The sequence below is a fragment of the Leucoraja erinacea genome, chromosome 4, assembly GCF_028641065.1.
Source record: "Leucoraja erinacea ecotype New England chromosome 4, Leri_hhj_1, whole genome shotgun sequence".
NCBI lineage: Eukaryota > Metazoa > Chordata > Chondrichthyes > Rajiformes > Rajidae > Leucoraja > Leucoraja erinaceus.
The window spans coordinates 44,844,436-44,864,995 of NC_073380.1; the positions used below are offsets into that span (position 1 = coordinate 44,844,436).

At 39.5% G+C, this 20,560-nt stretch overlaps 1 protein-coding gene across 3 annotated transcripts in view; it reads left to right on the forward strand.

Moving 5' to 3' along the window:
- LOC129696331 (coiled-coil domain-containing protein 178) overlaps positions 1–20,560 on the forward strand; it is a 235,011-nt gene that overhangs the window by 208,179 nt on the left and 6,272 nt on the right. The gene's annotated exons all lie outside the window — the stretch shown is intronic.

Sequence of the window (20,560 nt, forward strand, 5' to 3'; positions counted from 1 at the left end):
GTTCACAAGGCTGATAACTGAAATTCTAGAGTAACTGTCAACTGGCAAGAAAGTTTCATACAAGAGCTCCGAACAATATGGGCCATGGAAGACCAGGGTATTGTTTTAGGGCAAGAAGCTATAGAGAAATGTCCTTAGTTGGGAGAGGTAATGAATTGGAAGAATCTGCTCAGGAAGTTTAAAGCTGCAATATCAACCAAAAATAAATTGATGGAGCACAGCAGAAAAGACAATCTAGTCAGTGGTTGCGGAACATTGTTGAGAAGAATCATCCACTGAAAGTGATACTGGATGACCTTGAAGAAATCATCAAGGATGTTTTGGATAGCTATCGCTGAACTGGATAATTAAATGGCTGTGGCCGCCGTGTTGAAATAGAACCAAGGTAAAAAACTGGGATGTTAGTTCATGTTGGGAATAGTATCCAATGCAAGTGATTGACACAAAACATGTCAAGTTTTGATAATATTTTGGATGATATGCTAAGCTCTGACACAGGTACAGTGCTTGAAAGTACTTATCACAAAGCATCATTAAGGTGCTGGCAGAGGTTATGTAAGATGGGGAATGTACTGATGTTCAATCAGAGACATGAGCAGCACAGACTGATGTCATTGACAAAAGTACCAATGGACTACGAAGTATGATGAGTGCAGACAAGAGAATAATGTATTTCCAATGTGGATATTTAATGGAAGATACAATGAAGAACACCAAAGCTGAATAAAGGCTCAGATAGAGTGAAAGAGCCATACTGCATGGAAAGAGGCTGTTTGGCCCAACTTATACATACCCACCAAGATGCACTATCTACACTAGTCCAATTTGCCTGCGTTTGACCCCTATCTCTCAAATCCTTTCCTATCCATGTACTTGTCCGAGTGTCTTTTAAATGCTGTTATAGCATCTGTGTCAACTACCACCTCTGGCAGCTTGTTCCATATACCCACCACTGAGTGAAATAGTCACCCCCCCCCCCCCATTTGTTTTAAAACATGTCCCTGTTTTTCTGGAAAAGGCACAAAGATATGATAATCCTATATATACATAGGTCAGGTCGTAGCTGGAATATTATGGTTGATCTATGTACTACACTTTAGGAAGGAGATTGAGATATTGGGGAAAATATAGAGATTTACTGGAAATGAACCATGATGAAATATTGAAATTATATAGAAGGATTAGAGATGCAGTCGCCACATGGTCGCCACATGTTCGTGGATGTTCGCCTTCATGAGGAGTTCCCACATTTTGGGAACTAGTCGCGGCCTCATTATGATCGCCGAGAATTTTTCAACGTGTAAGTCCAACATGTTGAAAAATTAGCGGTGACTAGAATGAAGTCGCCATGGAGATTAGCGAGAATTCTCAAGCCATAGGTGGGTCGCAATGAGGTCCCAGTGGGTTGCCAGGAGATCGAAGGTTCTCGGAGGTTCTCGTAGGTTGGAGCCAGTGCTGACCAATGAATTTCATTGCCTCATTGGGGAAAAAAAAAGTAAGCAGTAGTTTTCAGAACCAAGGATCCGACCGGTAATGTTAAATGTCCACTGAACTTCACAGCCGTGTATCTCTGGCTTCTTAAAAATTGTCTCTACTCCCTCTCCCTCCTTCTCCCCCCCTCTTTTAAAGGACTTACCGTACACTGTGCTTTAGCTGTCTGAATTACAGCGCCAACCTTCCTGTTCATCGCGGTGAGTGTATCACCTTGGCTTTGCGCTGTGGGAATTTTTTAGATAGCGCTTTCCGTCTTTCCCTGTCCCCCGCCTTTGTGTGTGTTCCACTCAGACAGTCGCCGTTCCAGTTCCCGGTTTTTCAGGCGACTGCCGGCAACTTGACAGTCGCCGCAGTCCACTGAAAAATCACCTGTAGGATAGGCCCATAAGTACAACCTAATCATACATGAGGACAATAGGTAGTGCAAAAAGAAAAGGAAACAGAACAAAAATATAGTGCTACAGTTACAGAGAAAGTGCAGGTGAAAAATACACACTTTATCAAGTTTAGCATAAATATGGTACTCTAAAAGTGATCAACTAGAACTTTATTTAATCCAAAATTGAAAATTAGAATAGAAATCAGTGTTCATGATCAACATTTACTGGAGAACCTCAGAATCTATCCAAAAAAGGAATAATTCTGCAACGACAGTAGTGACACAAGCTTCTCCGCATCAATTGGAAGCCATGTATCAAAAGATTAATAATCTGTCAACAGGAATATTGTTAGCTTCAGTGATAGATAACACCCTCTTCTACTAAAGTATAAAACTGCTGGAAATAATCAGCCGGTCAGGCAACATCAATGGAGAGAAAAAGAGTTATGTTAGAGGTCTGACAAAGAGTTTGCAGCTTGAAACATTAACTATGTTTCTCTCTCTACAGCTGCTAACTGACCTCCTGAATATTTCAAGCATTTTCTTTGCTTTTATTATTGGCCCATACACTATTTTTGATGTGGTGTTTATCACCAAATATTATTCTGGTGCTGAGGAGATATGGTTATGGTATTGTTCCACCAACCTGGCAGCTATGAGCTCACATCCTACCATTTTATTTTATGAGGCTGAATAATTATAGTGGCTAAATTGTATAGCCCTTAAATAATGGCACATGATCTCAATGCATGATTAACCCAAGGCCATTGTTTCAAATGCACGCATTATGCCATCTTTGTGTTGCCTGCTGCTAAGAGTGATTATTGTAAGCATTCAGCTCTGACATGCTGTTTATTGACTGCACATATCAGCAGGGGCCCCAAACCATTATTTCTGAGCACCACTAAAGCTGTATGGCACTGTTGGAAACACTTCTGTGTCTCTTAAAGAGTGGTACTTTGTGGCTGGAGTAGTGTTGGAAAAACTTTAGGAAGTCTAAAGGAAGGAAAAGCACAATGTAGCCATGAACGAGTTATGACTTTAAACTTAAGGCTATTTTGGAGAATGCAGGCTTGGAAAGATATTCCCTATATCCACATGGAGCTGGTGACTCTTACTCAAAAGCTGATAACCATAGCAGTCAACAAAACGTCCCAAGGTTCTGGATATATTGTAATACATTACCAAATGTACCACTTTAATTCACCACACACTCAATACTCATCCAGCAGCAATCTTAATCAGGTATACTTCAAATTGACTTATTCACCTGTAGGACGCAAAAGTGCTGAAGTAACTCAGCAGATTCGGCAGCATCCCTGGAGAACATAGATAGGTAACGCGTTAAGTCGGTACCATTCTTCAGAACCAACCCGACATGTCACCTATTCATGTTTGATGATACCTGATCCGCTGAGTTACTCCAACACTTTGTGCCCTTTTGTGTAAATCAGCATCTGCTGTTACATGCTTCCACATGTATTCAACTTTATCTCTGCTAAAACATCTAATTACGCCTTCCTCCTCGTCTCACTGTGTTCTAGAATTTCATCATCCTAATGAAAATCTCCAGCCACAATGACTACCCCCTTAGTAAATCCAAATGAAAAATATCCATTTAGGACTTTGCCCACATCCTCTTGCTCCACATATATTGCTAATGGACTCCTTTCTCTGGTTACTCTTTTGCTCTAAATATATATATAAAATGCCTTGGGATTGCCGCTTTACATGTAATTTGAAGAGATTGTACAATTGCTTACTTTAATCCACATTATATTGGTCCACTTTCTGTTATTCAGTGTATTCATGTATAGCAGTGGTTTGGAGTGAAAAATATTACTCCACATGTATAAACAGCACATTGTGCTGATAGCAGAGTTTATCTGAGCTTAGTTTGCACACAAGACCTCATTATTCACTTTGCTTGCAGCACTTGTAAATGATGGGTCTTTCACATTCATGAAGTAAAATCAGCAATGCACCACTACCAGTGCGTTATCTTCTATTTATACTCATTGTTGCTTTCACTAACTTTGACCTACCGGTCTTTATCATGCTTTGTTTTTCAGAAACACCTTTAAATGTACTCCTTAAAATAAAAGAATATTAGATTAGTAGCAGTACAAAGACCTGTGACCAATGTTTTAGACTTTCAGCTAATATTTTTCATTTCTTGCTCAGGTTGGAAATGACTGAAGATCCCAAGTGTTTTATCTGTGATAGATTGTTTAAAAATGCAATTAAGATTCCTGGAGGGATGCCACAAAGTGATATATAATATTTCAAAATAAGAATGATAAAACTATTTGTAGTATATGGTGTAAACAATCAAACGGCATCTGTAGTATACTTCCTTGAAGCCTCCTGATGTTAATTTAAAAAAAACTCAGCGTGAAACTTAGAAGGTTTTCCTTATAATGTCCTGCCATTTCTCACTCCAAGTACACTAGGATCAGTAATGCTAACCCCCTCAGTCTAATAAAGAATTCAAGTCCAACTTTTGCAGCCATTTGTGATAGGACAATCAACCCATCTCAGGAATGAGTCCAACAAATATCTTCTATGAACATCAAGGATCCAAAGCCAAGTTGCACCTATTGTAATGCAAGGAGTATAACTTGTAAAGTAGATGAACACGGAGGTTTAATTTGCACACATTGTCCATGTTATTGTCGCCATCTCTGTGACATAGTTGAAGGATGGACAGATCTGACAACTCAATATTCCAGGGAATGGAATCTTCAGACGAGGTAGAGGAGCGAGAAAAGAGGAGGAGGCATTGCACTGTTCACCAAATATTGCATTTCTTCTTCAGTATTGAGGGAGAATATCTGGAAGGCACCTCAATGAGGACAAAATGAAAGAGATCAGAAACAGAAAGGGTGTTGTTACTTTGATGTGTATATTACTGACCTCCCAACAGTCCATTTGACATAGTGGAACAGATAAGTTTGCAGATATGTGGAAAAATGCAATAAAAATAGGCTTATTGTACTGGGGATATTGATTTCCCAAATATTGTGGGATTACCAGATTAAGGCCCAGAGGCAGGGGAAGAGTGGGGGTATACATTTTTTAAGTGTGTCCAGGAGAGCTTTTAGATACTGTGTATTGAAAGATCAACAAAGGAACGAGCGTTGCACAACCTGAACTTGGGAATGTACCTGGTCATGTGGAGTGAGTGCTAAAAGATAATCATTTTGGAGATCGAAAACATAACTCCATGCTTCTGGAGAGGGATAAGGATGGACCAGTAATAAAGGTTTTAAATTAGGGCTCGGTCAATTTCTATGGGAAGAACCTGGCAAACGTAGATAGCAAGCTTCTACTTGCAGGTAGGCTGATATCATCTACACAAGGGGGAACAATCAGAGGAGATATAACAAGAGTGTCATAATAAGTCCTGCCAGGGTAAAAAACAAGAATAACAAGTAAAGGCAATGCTGCATATTGAGGAATATTAAAAAAAATACACAATGATACAAAGTGCAGGAGTAACTCTGCAGGTCAGGCAACATCTCTGGAGAACATGGATGAGAACGAGTGACATTTTTGGTGGGATCACATTGGGGATGCAGAAATGTTGGAGAATGATGTGCCCCTCTGGGTGGAGGGGGAGCAGAAGCAGAACTACGAGAGACAGAGCTTTCTGTCCTGGGCCTCCTCCATGGCCAGAGTGAGTTCCACCGTAAATTGGAAGAACAGCACCTCATATTTCGCTTGAGTAATTTATACCCCAGCGGTATGAACATTGACTTCTCCAATTTCAGGTAGTCCATGCTTTCTCCTTCTTTCCCCTCCCCTTCCCAGCTCTCCCACAGCCTACTGTCTCCGCTTCCTTACTTCTTCCTGCCCCCTCTCCCCCTCGCCCCCACATCAGTCTGAAGAAACGTAGCCGATTTCCTTTGCTCCATAGATGGATGCTGCCTCATCTGCTGAGTTTCTCCAGCATTTTCGTCTACCCAGTGATCATCCAGTCCCTTGCTATTCTAGCTTTACTCGGAAAATATTCCAAGATGAAATGTGTTGCAAGAACTCTTGACCATTTGAGTGAAAATAAAATTGCCTCATCTCTGCCTTAGGTGGGTGATTGTTTAACCATATAACAATATAACCATATAACAATTACAGCACGGAAACAGGCCATCTCGGCCCTACAAGTCCGTGCCGAACAACTTTTTTTCCCTTAGTCCCACCTGCCTGCACTCATACCATAACCCTCCATTCCCTTCTCATCCATATGCCTATCTAATTTATTTTTAAATGATACCAATGAACCTGCCTCCACCACTTCCACTGGAAGCTCATTCCACACCGCTACCACTCTCTGAGTAAAGAAGTTCCCCCTCATATTACCCCTAAACATCTGTCCCTTAATTCTGAAGTCATGTCCTCTCGTATGAATCTTCCCTGTTCTCAAAGGGAAAAGCTTGTCCACATCAACTCTGTCTATCCCTCTCATCATTTTAAAGGCCTCTATCAAGTCCCCCCTTAGCCTTCATGCGCTGCAGAGAATGAAGACCTAACTTATTCAACCTATCTCTGTAACTTAGTTGTTGAAACCCTGGCAACATTCTAGTAAATCTCCTCTGTACTCTCTCTATTTTGTTGACATCCTTCCTATAATTGGGCGACCAAAATTGTACACCATACTCCAGATTTGGTCTCACCAATGCCTTGTACAATTTTAACATTACATCCCAGCTTCTATACTCAATGCTCTGATTTATAAAGGCTAGCATACCAAAAGCTTTCTTTACCACCCTATCTATATGAGATTCCACCTTCAAGGAACTATGTTTATTTTTACAATTATGCCTGTTAACTCTGATTAACCCTTAATAATATTAATTGTTTAATATTACTATGGAAATTAATCAATAGATTTTTGAGCATTCACCAACAATCACTCAGATACAGGCAAGTTGATTCATCAACATTTTATTAGAAAAAGTGAGATCAGAAGAAAATGTCCGCCCTCCCTAAAGCAGAAATGAAGCTTCAATGGGAGGAAGTAGAGTGAACACAAGGAGCAACACTTCAAGAACCTGGGTGTTGTGCCAGAGAATGTTTAATGACTTCATACATCTGGTCAAGGTCAGTGAACATATCCACCACCATGGGCAATTTACACTTGCACATAATTCAATGCATTACACTACACCTCAATTATCCATGCAACAACAATCAATAAACATTGTCACTCCTACCTGACATTTACTGTATAAATGCCCCACCACACTCTAGCACTCTCACACACAATCCACTGCCTCATACACAGGAGAACATGGCTGGGGATTACATTGAAATCAATGATGGCAATGGTATGCTTACATTTAATTCTCCTCACATCTGGGGCCTCCCTCCCTTCTTGTGCCTTTTCCTGTTTAAAAGCCGAATCTGATGATGACTTATCAGGGAAGAATTGTACCTTGTGAGCCACCTGCCAGTTAAAAGCATTCCCATCGACCAAACAATGTGGAAATAGTCTAATGGAGACCCAAGAAATGGCAGATGAGTGCAGATGAGATATAATCGAGAGCAAAAAACAAACGGCTGATACAACTAAACGGGCCATGCAGTTATATAGAGGCAGAGGGATAGTCGATGTTTTTGGGTCGAAACCCTGCATCGAGAGAATTGCTCTTTTGACAACAAATCCAATCCAGCTGATTATCATCTAATAATTCTACAATCAAACATCAGCAAAATGATGAAAGGCGTCAAAGGGATTTGCTTACAAATAACCTGTTCACCAACGCAACTTTAGATTTTTCCAGTGCCATTTGATCCATGTCTCATCACGGTTTGGTCTAGATTTGGACCAAAGAGCTGAATTTCAGAGGTGAGGTGAGACAGCATTAGATTAGGTGTTGTATCAGGAAGTTCTGGAAAAATGGTCAATGGGCATCAAGAGGGAGATGAACTCTGATGTTGTTGCACACAAAGGAAGAGTTGCTTGGGGGCAATCATTCCAGACCCAGAGCATTGTTGCTGGAATTCCTCAGCATATTGTTCCACGTCCAAACATCTTCCATTGTTTCATATGTGACCTTCATTCCATTATAAGGTTGGAAATGGGTAATTGCATGACATTTGCACAATGTTCAATTCCATTTGCTACTTGTTTGAAAGTGAAGCAGTTTGTTGGCATTCTGCTAGACATAGATAGCATGCAGGCCTGTGTTGGCTTCCTGCTAGACATAGATAGCATGCAGGTCTGTGTTGGCTTTCTGCTAGACATAGATAGCATGCAGGTCTGTGTTGGCTTTCTGCTAGACATAGATGCATGCAGAAATATCATTTACTTGTGTGGCAGAAATGTCACTTCCCACTGTAAGTCAATTTCAGCCACACAAGTAATTGATATTTATTATGAGAAAGAATCTAACCACTTATTCTTGACATTTAAAGTCACTTACATTGAGTGCCCCCACCCATCAACATCTATATATCCCCTTATCACTATCTAAATGTTGGAACATTTAGATAGTGATAAGGGGATATATAGATGTTGGAACCCCCTACACAACAGCATTGTGAAACTACCTTCACCAGAAGGACTACAGCAGTATGAAAACAGAGACAATCATAAAATAATAGAGCTATGCAGCACAGAGACAGGCTCTTTGGCCCAATGTATCTATGGCAGTACATTCCACATTTGCATCATTCAATGTGTGGAATAAGTTGCCCTCGGGCCCTTTTTGAATCTTTTCCTTTTCATCAATCAACAGCAATCAGAGATTCACAATAAATAGTGACCTTGCAAGTGATCCAACATTCTGTAAAATTAATTAAAAAAAACACTCCAAGAAATCTCTCCAGTCAAGCCCCCAGCCAGTGAGCAATGAGGTTGTGAAGCAGGCGGGATCCTGTCATTCCATCTGGCAGTTGCAACCATTAGCTCCAATACAGATCGTAGAGGGAAATGTAGAGTAGGTTCTGCTTGTGCAAATTGTAAACTGTGTGCCAGTCTGCCAGTCTGCCAGAATTAAGTTCTCATTCCTGCTCTCTTCTGGTGCATTGAGGAGTAAGCTACATTTGAAGACCAAATTGTGAAAGAATGTTAGGTCTTTAAGGCATTGTCAAATCAACATGTAATTTCCCAGCAGAATATTTCAATCCACCTCTAACCTTGTAGAATGCAGAGTTTTGAGCCTTTCTCTCCAGTTTGAAAGAAATTACATCAATCACGTGCATTTGAGGTCGCCTTTGCTGCAGAATCACAATAAAATTGACGTTGCTTCTGATATGCAAGGTGAGAATGCTGTCCTGCAAGTTCAACATTTTCCAATCATGCCTATTGATTTCAATGTTTGAAAGAGGCTTGAGAATTTCATTTGCTCAGCATCTTGCCCTCCAACAGATCATTTGATTTGCTGAGGTCCTGCATTGGGAAAGTGCCAGTGTCTCTGTGAGGATGTCATCTCTCAGGATAGCAGCATTTATGATCCTAACTTTCCATAGGTGATATTGCTGTTATCTGTCAGCCAGACAGACTAGAATTCTGCCACTCATAGTAAGATGATATATGACATAAATGCCATTTCACAGACAGGAGAGTACCTAAGCTGTTGTTGGTCTTCATCTTCCTGATTGCAGAGGCACAACAAAAATAACTTTCTTGTACTGCAAAGATATCTGGTATGGTTGCTGCCTCCATTTTGTGCATGGTGTACATATTAGCCACATCGAATGGTGGACAACTATGAATATTCATAGGTTTTGGTAGGGTTTGAAATCAGGCAGGCTCATTAGTTAATGAAATCAAGCTTCCACGGTGTGTTTGGAGCTGCATTCATCAAGGCAAGTAGAGAACATTCTTCAATGTGCTGGAACTACATTCATTGAGCCAAGTAGAAACCATTTTTCAATGTGCTCCGAGCTGCATTCATTGAGGCAAGTAGAGAATATACTTCATTTTGCTTGAAGCTGCACTCATTGAGGCATTTGGAGAATATTCCATCACTCTCTTGACTTGTACCTTGCAAATGATGGAATGCCTTTGCAATAAGGAAGTTAAGATTTCTCTGCAGCACTTAATTACAGTGATCTTGCATTCACGATAATTAGGTGACCAGCCCAAGCCTAGATCTCAGGAAGTCGAAGGCATGGTATGAGGTAATACAATATTCATTGTACCAAAAACAAATGCTGCTCGTGGGGGCCTCTGTAAGATTTTAACCACAAAGCCCAAAAACATTCATTCTAGGCAGAGCAGAGACTAAACTCTGACTTTCTCTGTTGTATTCAATGCTCATGATGTGGTATCCACTAAATTGGAGAGACCAATTGCAGAATGGGTGACCAATATGTAGTTTACCTCCAGTCAGCACAATTTAAGTTGCCTGTCATTTTAATCCCCACTCCCAGTATGCCCTCTGTCTTCGGTTTGTTAGATCATTCCATCAAGGCCTAACATAAACTCAAGGAATAATATCTAATTTTACCACCTTCAGTACTCGACATTGACCAACAATTTCAGGTAATCAGAGTTTCTGAAATAAATGATAACAAATGCAGTAGAAAGAGTGGAATGTGCACTAAAGTGGTAGGCAACCAGAGGCTCAGGGTTATTCTTGTGAACTGAATGCAGGTATTTTACAAAACTCTGCCTTTGTTTTTATTTTGTGTGTCAGTTGACAGAATCTGGTTGGAGCTGGTGAAAAATACAAAGGAATTAACGTTACTGCATACCACTGATGTGCCCATGTGACATGCATGGATTGGGTTTGGCAAATAGTATGAAGCACAAGGTCAAATTGAAATAAGAACAATGGCTCTAGAAGGGTGAATTTCTGGGTTATTTTATTTTGTGTTTTGTCAATGGCATTTAGATGAAATGCAACTCCCTACTCATTCCACATAGAACTAATGCAAATATAAACAAGACCCGATTAGAGACATGAGTTGGCTCAGATTGTCATAGCAAATGCATCCTGTTTTATGCATTTTTTAGTACACCATGTCCATTTCTGGTGGTAATTCCAATCTATGTGACATTGCACTGGGCACTTTGGAGGTTAACAGTTTTTTCATCAGCCAATCATGTAATGATGTGATTGACATGCAGGGAGTTCATTTCTGCCATCCATGGCCTTCATTTATAGATCCCAGTAAAACAATGATCAAACACAATCGTAGGTAACCCAGGAATTGCTTGTATGGTTATATGTTTCTTCTTGCCCAGTTTTTAATGCTCTACATGCTTCAGAAATAATTACTGTGATTTTTAGTAGCAAAGATACCTGCTACGATCTTCACAGAATGATGGGTTTGTTCCTTCAGCAGCACCAGTGATTACAGGGGTGGAGGTAGCAGTGAAGACATATGTTACCTCTCACTTCCACAGCAGTTTTTAATGCTACAGTATTTTAATTACCATGCCGAGAGGTCTTTAGGGCTAAGACCTCACTTCTTTCTCTTGATTGTCAGTGGCAGTTGTACTAGACTCTGCAGGCAGCTGCCTTTGGGAACCAAATAGGTCAGGATTTAATGCCGCAATCACCCTAATGGCTTTCTTTAAATGCAAATGTTCCCAATTTTTTTTGCAGGTCCCCGATTGGGCATTAAATCCCAAAGAAGCACCCGTTTAGTACACTTAAAATGAGTGAAATCTAATTTCTAAGCACAAATAACTTGCATGCTACCTGAATTTGTTGTCCATAATTAGTTATTAACAGAAGAAATAGAGTGAAAGTGCTTTTCACATTGCTACCACGTAACCATTTATCATTGGTGCTTCAACAACACTGGCACCAAATTATTTGGAATAATCTACATTGGTATGCATGCACTGCACTAACTAATGCTTTGCGCTAATAAAACGTAGATACATAAATTCACATCATTGTGCACCTTACAAACACTGACGTTAATATTAATAATTAGTAAAGCTTAGAGGAATAGTTTCTACATGAGAAGGGCAATCCCAGCTATAAAAAGTGTTGAACCTACATTGAAGTTGAGATATTGCTATTTTCTCCTTGTTCTGATTACTGCTGATTTTTCAGAATCAGAATCAGTCAGAATAGTACTTTATTTGCCAAGTATGTTTTGCAACATACAAGGAATTTCATTTGCCAAGTCAGTCATACAAATAAAATCTTCTCTATATTTGTGATGGCGAGACCATATTCCATAAGAGTACTGTCAAGACATACATTGAAACAGGTGACAAAATGGAAATTAGATGTTATATAATTACTGGTCTAGTCTTGGCAAATGCTTAACTTTTTGTTGAGCATTCTGGAAATAAGACAGAATGCAAGTAAAAGAGAAGAAAAATTCTACATAACATAAGGATAAGCTCTGAATTATTTCAGGTGCCTGTGAAATCTTGAATTCTTTCACACACGAAATTCTTATCAATGAAAGTTCATAGAAAAACCGCCAGGCACCTCCATTTGTTAACATTTTCACATTTTTACACTGTAAGGAAACCATGTAAAAATAAAATATATCACTGTGCTGTTTATGTGATGGACCAAGACTTCTGACAAGCATTACAGTTTATTAGTACAGTTCAATCTGCGGTTGATGTAAAAAAAAAACTAAATCAATGAACCATACTTTTTTGTTCCAGTAAGCAATCTTTATTTATTATCAATATGGTTATATTTACTACTCTATTATATTTTGCTGAATAGTACAATTGTTTCTAAAGCATAAAAATATTTATAAATCAATTTAAATGTTTTGTACTTTTTTATTTCTCATTAGAATTTATTGGTGTGTAAAATCAATAATTTAGTCTTTCAATTGCCAACACTGACTTGGACTGGTAGTCAGAAAAATAATGCAATAGTACTCCATTTTTATTTCAAATATGTTGCTGACTATGAAAACTATCAGGAGACTGCTTTATATTCACTTATGTTAACCTGTGTTAATAATTTAGCATCAACAGTAAACCATTTTTCATAACTTTGACAAGCCTGAGGCGTAATATCGTTATAACCCGATCAAAACTGGATTCTATTTCTCCCCCTTCCATTCAATGAAAAAAAGTATGTTTTTATGTGAAAGTATCTGTTCATTATATCAGATGGTTACAAATATCTAGAACAAGAATATTAAAGAGACAACTTAGTATGTCATAAAAAAAATCATTGCCTTGCTTAAAAATGAGTTCAAATCATTATATTTTTATGTCTATATTTCAGTATATATTTTAATCTGATAAACTGGAAATCTGACCATAAATTTCTTCTAGAAATCTAGCAATCTTTGCATTTTGAAAACATAAAGGATATTTGTAAAACATGAATGGAAATATAAAATATAAAACCAAATTAGTTATGTAGATTAGTTTAGTTTAGTGTTGAGAGTTTAAAGATACAGCAGGAAAACAGGCTCCATGCCAACAGAGTCCTTGCGAACCATCATTCACCAGTTCTCACTAGTTCTATGTTATCCCGCTTTCCCGTTCTCTCCCTACACACTATGGGGAAATTTTACAAAGGCAAATTAATCTCCAAACCCGCACATCTTTGGGATGTGGGAGCAAACCAGAAGAAAACTTTACAGACACAGAGAACACACAAAAACTCCACACAGACAGTGCAGAGGGTTCAAATGTGGATCTCTGGTAATGTGGATCTACTACCTGTGCCACTGTTTAGTCATAAATGGTTTATTTTGTAAAGTACCTATCCTTTTACATTTTCATTTATTCATATGTAAATTCTTATATTTTTCCTCTGAAGATAAATCGTATTTTATCTACCGGTCTCACACATTCAAGACAGTTTCCATTCTCCACTGATGCAGTTTCTTTATTAAGAACAAATGTAATCCATGGATATGAATTCAATGCATTGTATAGTATAAGTTTTATCATGTTAAATATTCATACATTATTACAAAATATTCATACATTATTACAGGTCAGAGTCATACAGCATGCTTACACCTTTGGCACAACTTGCTTACAACGAGCAAGATGCCCCATCTAAACTAGTTCCATCTGCCCATGTATCCCTCTAAATCTATCCCATCCATGAACCTGCCTAATGTTTCCTAATCATTACGATAGTACCTACCTCAACCACCTCCTCCGGCATATCGATCCTTACACCCACCACCCTTTGTATAAAACAAATTACCCCTCAGATTCCTATAAAATCTTTCCTCCCTCACCTTAAACCCGTGTCCTCTGGTTCGCAATTCCCCAACTCTGGGCATTTACATGATATATTCCTCACACGATTTTGAAGATCACCCTCATGCTCCTGTGCACCAAACAACACAGTCCTTGCCTGCTCAAGCACTCCATATAGCTCCCTATTGTGTCCTGGCAACATCCTCGTAAATCTTCTATGTTCCCTTTCCAGTTTGACAACATCTTTCCTATAATATGGTGCCCAATCCTGAACACAATACTCTAAATGTGGCCCCATCAACGTCTTATATAACTGCATCATGACCCTCCAACTTCGATACTCAATGCAACTGCAACATGCCCCCCCTCCCCACAACGTCTATACTTCATCCCTTCCAAACATGGAAGACAAATTGAAGCACCCTTTGTTTCTGTTGGTAATATAACCTCACAATGGAACTGTTTTTAAACATTGGTTTGCGTCTGTATTGCACTGCATTTTTTTAAAAGTCCAAATATTGCATTGAGGTCAAAAAACAGGGTAAATGTAAATCTGCATGTCACTGGACCACATCAGTAAATCTGTTTTAATGGAATGTGCTGAATTATATAATGAACATGTGAATATTTGAATTGTTCAGGTTTTATCTGTAATTGCTCATTTTCAATGTAGTACCGATTTAAATGCTAGGGAGAGGAGCTGCTGATAATTCAAAGTTGCAGGATAAAAGCCTTAAGCCAGCTCACTGCTGGAGATGGAATTCACTTTCAGCTTGCAACTTAGCTAAAATGTCATTTTTTTTAACATATAAGTGAATGGCATCAATGTGGTTGGAAAAAGGGATTGCACATTTTATTCTTCTCAACATAAAGCAGCATGAAAGAACAGCTGTTGTCAATATAATGAAAGCAGCTTGCTGGAAGTAAAAGGGCTCAGGTGTGCTGCTATGAGGACAAAATGGAGAAGGTTGAACTGTTACACACGTTGCCATAATATAATATTTAATGAATATGAATCTTATTTATTTTAACAAAAAATACAACTTGATTATGGTAAAAGTAATACAATTTATTTTTGAGCTAGCAATTTGGTTAGTTTGCAATACAAAGCGTTGAAATAACTGGAGACAATTCTGAAACAATGTAGCATTTTTTTCAATATAATTTCAGTATTAAATTATATTGACTATATTTGTCAGAGTAGATATAATAGGTAAACTAGCAGTATTTCAATGACTTGCCCCCTGCTCTTTGTTTGATAGATTAAAGAGAACTTTAAACCCCCAGACAGAAAGATGACAAGGATGTGGAAATGTAGCCAGGGTCATTGTCCATTTTATCAAACAGCCCTCATTAATAGACCAGCCTGTCCAGTTGAAACAGTATACAGAAGATGACAGTCCAATGGCTGCTTTTCACACCTGTCATGGACGTTTTCGCAAGCAAAGAAGAGGGAAAACCTGGACCTGTTTGACTCACTCCTTTGTTAGTAACCTCACGAACCACAAAACATTAGTTTCACATTGATCTCCTATCTGTGCTGTGCGAATGTTGTCAGTTCCACAATGCTGGAGGAGTGTTCAGTGGTCATGGAGGTTGGGGAAAATTGCATCAAATTATGTTTTCTTTTCCCATATATAATTGGTTAAAAATAAATAAATAGGTTTAGAAGCCCAAATTCTGTAGAGAAGACAATGGACCTGATTGAGCTGGCTCTGCACATTAGTTCCAAAATAATCTACTAGTGACCAGCCAAATAGGCCAGTCTCCCTATATATGCAAGTCTCCCCATTTAGCCACACAGCACAGAAACAGGACCTTGGGTCCAATCCGTCCAGCCAATCAAGTTTTATAACTGAGCTACAAAGAACTGTAGATGCTGGGATTTTGAGTAAAACATAAGGTACTGGAGTAACTCAGTGAGTAAATTTTGTGTTTCTGAGCTAATCCCATTTGTCCACGTTTGACTGCTAATACACTCCTGGAACATAGAGCATAGAGCCGTACAGTACAGGAACAGGCCCTTCAGTCCACAATACCTGTGCTGAATGCAATCCGAAGACCAACTCTCCCTGCACATAATCCATATCCCTCCATTCCATGCATATCCATACACCTATCCAAAAGTCTCTAAAATGTCGTTGAATCTGCCTCACCTGAATCTGTTTAAAATAACTTGTCACACACATCTCCTTTAAAGTTTGCCCCATTCACCTTAAAGCTATGGCCAGTAGTTTGAAGTTATGCCTTTGAAGTTTCCATTCTGAAAGAAATGTTCTGACTTTCTACCCCATCTATGACTTCCATAATTTTATATACACCTTAGGTCTCCTCTTAACCTCTGACATTCCAGAGAAATCAATCCAAGTAGGTCTAACCTCTCCCTCAGCCAACACCCCTTAATCCAGGCATCATTCTTGTAAACCTCTTCCGCACCTTTTCCAAAGCCTCCACATAACTCCTGTATTGGGACAACCAAAACTGCTTGCAATACTCCAAATCTAGCTTCACCTATAAGTCTTAGAAAGCTGAATCATGACTTCCTGATTCTTATATTCGATGCCTGCACCAATTAAGGCAAGTATAACATATGCCATCTTTACCATGCATTCTATGTGTTGCCACTTTCAGGGAGTTATTGACTTTCACCCCAAGATCCCTCTGTTAAGGACTTTGCCATTAATTGTATAATTTGCCCTTACATCCGAACTCCCAAAGTGCAATACCTCACACTTGCTCTGGTTAAAGTCTGTCTGCCATTTCTTCATCCATTTCTATAGCTGATCTATATCCCATGGTATACTTTGACAGCCTTCCTCACACTAGTCACAGACCTCCAGCCTAAATATTGTCCTTTGACCACAACCCTCTCTTCTATCAGTAAGCCAGGTCTAAATCACTATGACTAAATCACTGTTTATTCCATGCATCTTAATCTCCTGGATCAGCCTACCATGAGGAACTTTACACAATCCAGGTTACATCCTGATGAACCATTTCTGCACCATCTCCAAAGCTTCCACATCCTTCTAATAGTGTGGCAGTCAGAAATGCACACAATACTCCAAATGTGGCTTAACCAAGGTTTTATACAGGGGGCTTAGCCAAGGTTTTTTTTATGAGCCAAAGATGCTGAAAATTCTCAACAGGTCAGTCAGGCATTTGAACTTTATTAGTTTGCTGTGAATCACAAGGTTCGTTGAACCACCTTGAAAGGTCATTTTGATGATGCATACCTGTTAAGAATCAAAATCATCCTAGATCTGAACCTCTGTCACTCAAGATAACCATATCTTTTTCAGTTATGTGCTGAGGACGTGCTTGCAAAACATAGCAGTGCTGACGTGGTAGAATACCTTTTACCATAGCTTTATTAACGTACTATTCTACAAAGTGTACAGGAGTACAGGAAAAACATTTTGTGGTAATATTTTAGCTTCTCGGGGTGTGACACTAGTTTGGGAGATACATTTACCTATTTGGACATCTATTTACGTGGATAGAAGGGGATTTTACTTAATGCATAAATATTATGTGGCCAGCACCATTGAATTAAGTTATTAATTTCAACAGACCTACAAGAACACTTGAAACCATCTCTGTGATATAATACACTGACACTTAAATAGATACAATAATCCCTTATGTAAGTCTAACAGTGTTAATGGACATCATAAATCTTACTGACTACCTTGTCTAATTTGTGCTGAGTTTTATTGCATGAAACTACTTTTAAATTAATAAGAAAGTTCTGGAGTGTACATCGCACAAGGTTTGCTGAACCACCTTGGATGGGCATAGTGAATGGATTGGATGCCCACTTATGCATCGCATGTTCAAATCTCCCACTATTTTCACTGCCCGCATAATTTTTTATTTGCTGCCATATTGAAAAATGTTTTGAGTACGCTAATCATAAAAATTGCATTAGTTCAAATAAATTTGCTCCTCCAGTATCTGAAATATTTGCTCCTCCAGAATAAAGGGCTTAAAGTGAAGAGGCATAAAAATCTGATATGTATGGATAAATAGTACTTAAACAAGGTGTTTTAAAATGAAAGGATTAATGACAATATTTTTAGTTAGAACCATTCATTAGCTTAGAGTTATTATTCTCTATCTCTGTTTATATCTTGTATTTGAGTACCGAGAATTATTTAACCAGTGATTGGAAAGAATAGCAGTGCAAGGTCCCTGTGTTAACATTATCAATTAAATGATAAAGCGATGTAATTGGATTGTACCTGGGGAAAGTGCAATGGGAGCAATATGCTTGGTTACCCTTTGTCCATTTGATCACAGATTGTGTTTGAAATTTGTGCTGCCTGTTCATGATTACTTTTTCAAGATCCTAACAATGATATCCATGCTGTTGATTGCTTTAGCACATCACCTTTGGGGCCAATTTTGTTAGTGGCAAGCAACAGTTTAGTAGGCTTTCATCAATTAAAGTGACCTTGTACTTCTTAAAAGGGGGATGCACAATAGCAAAAACAGGTTAAAATCATGATAAGCTTTTGACAGTGAAGCAAATGGTAACCAACATTTTCCAATGCATTGGAAACTTGTTGATGAGAAGGAGTGGACAACTTGAATGGACTTTAGATTCTAACAACAATGGTTGAGACATTGGTGAAGTTAATGCCCCAAAGATCTGGATTAAACGCAGCAAAACGTTGTCCTCCCTCACATACTTGATCATGGTCAGTAAACAACTTTGGACATTATAGGACAATAGACAATAGACAATAAGTGCAGGAGTAGGCCATTCGGCCCTTCGAGTCAGCACCGTCATTCAATGTGATCATGGCTGATCATCCCCAATCAGTACCCCGTTCCTGCCTTCTCCCCATATCCCCTAACTCCGCTATTTTTACGAGCCCTATCTAGCTCTCTCTTGAAAGCATCCAGAGAACCTGCCTCCACCACCCTCTGAGGCAGAGAATTCCACAGACTCACCACTCTCTGTGAGAAAAAGTTTGTTCTAAATGGCTTACTCCTTATTCTTAAACTGTGGCCCCTAGTTCTGGACTCCCCAACATCGGGAACATGTTTCCTGCCTCTAGCATGTCCAAACCCTTAACAATCGTATATGTTTCAATGAGATATCCTGTCATCCTTCTAAACTTCAGAGTGTTCAAGCCCAGCTGCTCCATTCCCTCAGCATATGACAGTCCCGCCATCACGGGAATTAACCTTGTAAACCTACGCTGCACTCCCTCAATAGCAAGAATGTCCTTCCTCAAATTAGGGGACCAAAACTGCACATAATATTCCAGGTGTGGTCTCACTAGGGCTCTGTACAACTGCAGATGGACCTCTTTGCTCCTATATTCGATTCCTCTTGTTATAAAGGCCAACATGCCATTCGCTTTCTTCACTGCCTGCTCTACCTGCATGCTTACTTTCATAGAATGATGTACAAGGACCCCCAGATCCCGTTGTACTTCCCCTTATCCCACCAACTGCACCCAGAGGTTGCTCACTCATCTCACAGCCATGCTACTCCAAAGCTCATGGAGACCACCTCACACCCAAGACAAACTGGCAGCTATATAACTGTGCCAGAGTCATCATCCAACACATTGTATGGCACTCAACAACACAATTGCTTTCATCCTGCCGCACATGATGCAGCACAAATAGCACCAGCAGCAACACCACAATAAGACCACAAGTCATCTTTAGAGGAACAAGTGCTGGCCATTATTATGGCAATCATTGCAGCTGCTCCGGTCGCTGATGGGATTGAGACTCTAAAAGATGAGGGTGTATACCTACTGTACCCTCCTCACATTTAATTTACCTTTCATGCTAAAATCATGATCCACCAGCTCCGAGTGGCTTGTAGCCATAGCATGAGGAAAACAGCACCAGGACAGCAACTTGGAAGATTCTGCTGCAGGCTGTGAGTGGAGGGCAAACCAATAAAGGGCACTCAGAAGAGCACGTTGATAGTCCTCACAAAGCTGCGTACAGTAGGACTTTTTAAATAGAAAGTCTCTGTGTCCTCACTGAAGCAGCAACTGAGAACAAAAAACAATTAAAAAAAGGAACGGTTTCAATCCCAAATGTAGCAGGAAGGGCTCCGACCTGCAACATCACCTATTCCGTTTCTCCAGTGATGCTGCCTGACCCGCTGACCTTCTCCAGAGATGCTGTCTGACCTTACTCCAGCATTTTGTGTCTATCTTCAGTATAAACCAATATCTACAATTCCTTCTTACACAAAAAAGCAAACTGCTGGAGGAACTCAGCAGGTCGGGCAGCATCTGTGGGCATGAGGAATTGTCGATGCTTCAGGGCAACACTTTGCATCAAAACATTGAATTCCTTTCCCCCAACGGATGTTGCTTGACCTGCTGAGTTCTTCCAGTAGTTTGTTTCATATTCCAGATTCCTGCATTTGCAGTATGTTGTGTCTCTTGAATATTTGTGAACACCTCCAGCAGCTGTCCTGGAGTAGCTACACATAAAATTCCATGCAAATGTTCACCTTGATAGAAGCAAGCAGTGCCGTCCCAACCCTGTGCTGAAGATGCAGTCCTAGCTGCAGCAAGTGGCAAACCTCAATGAAG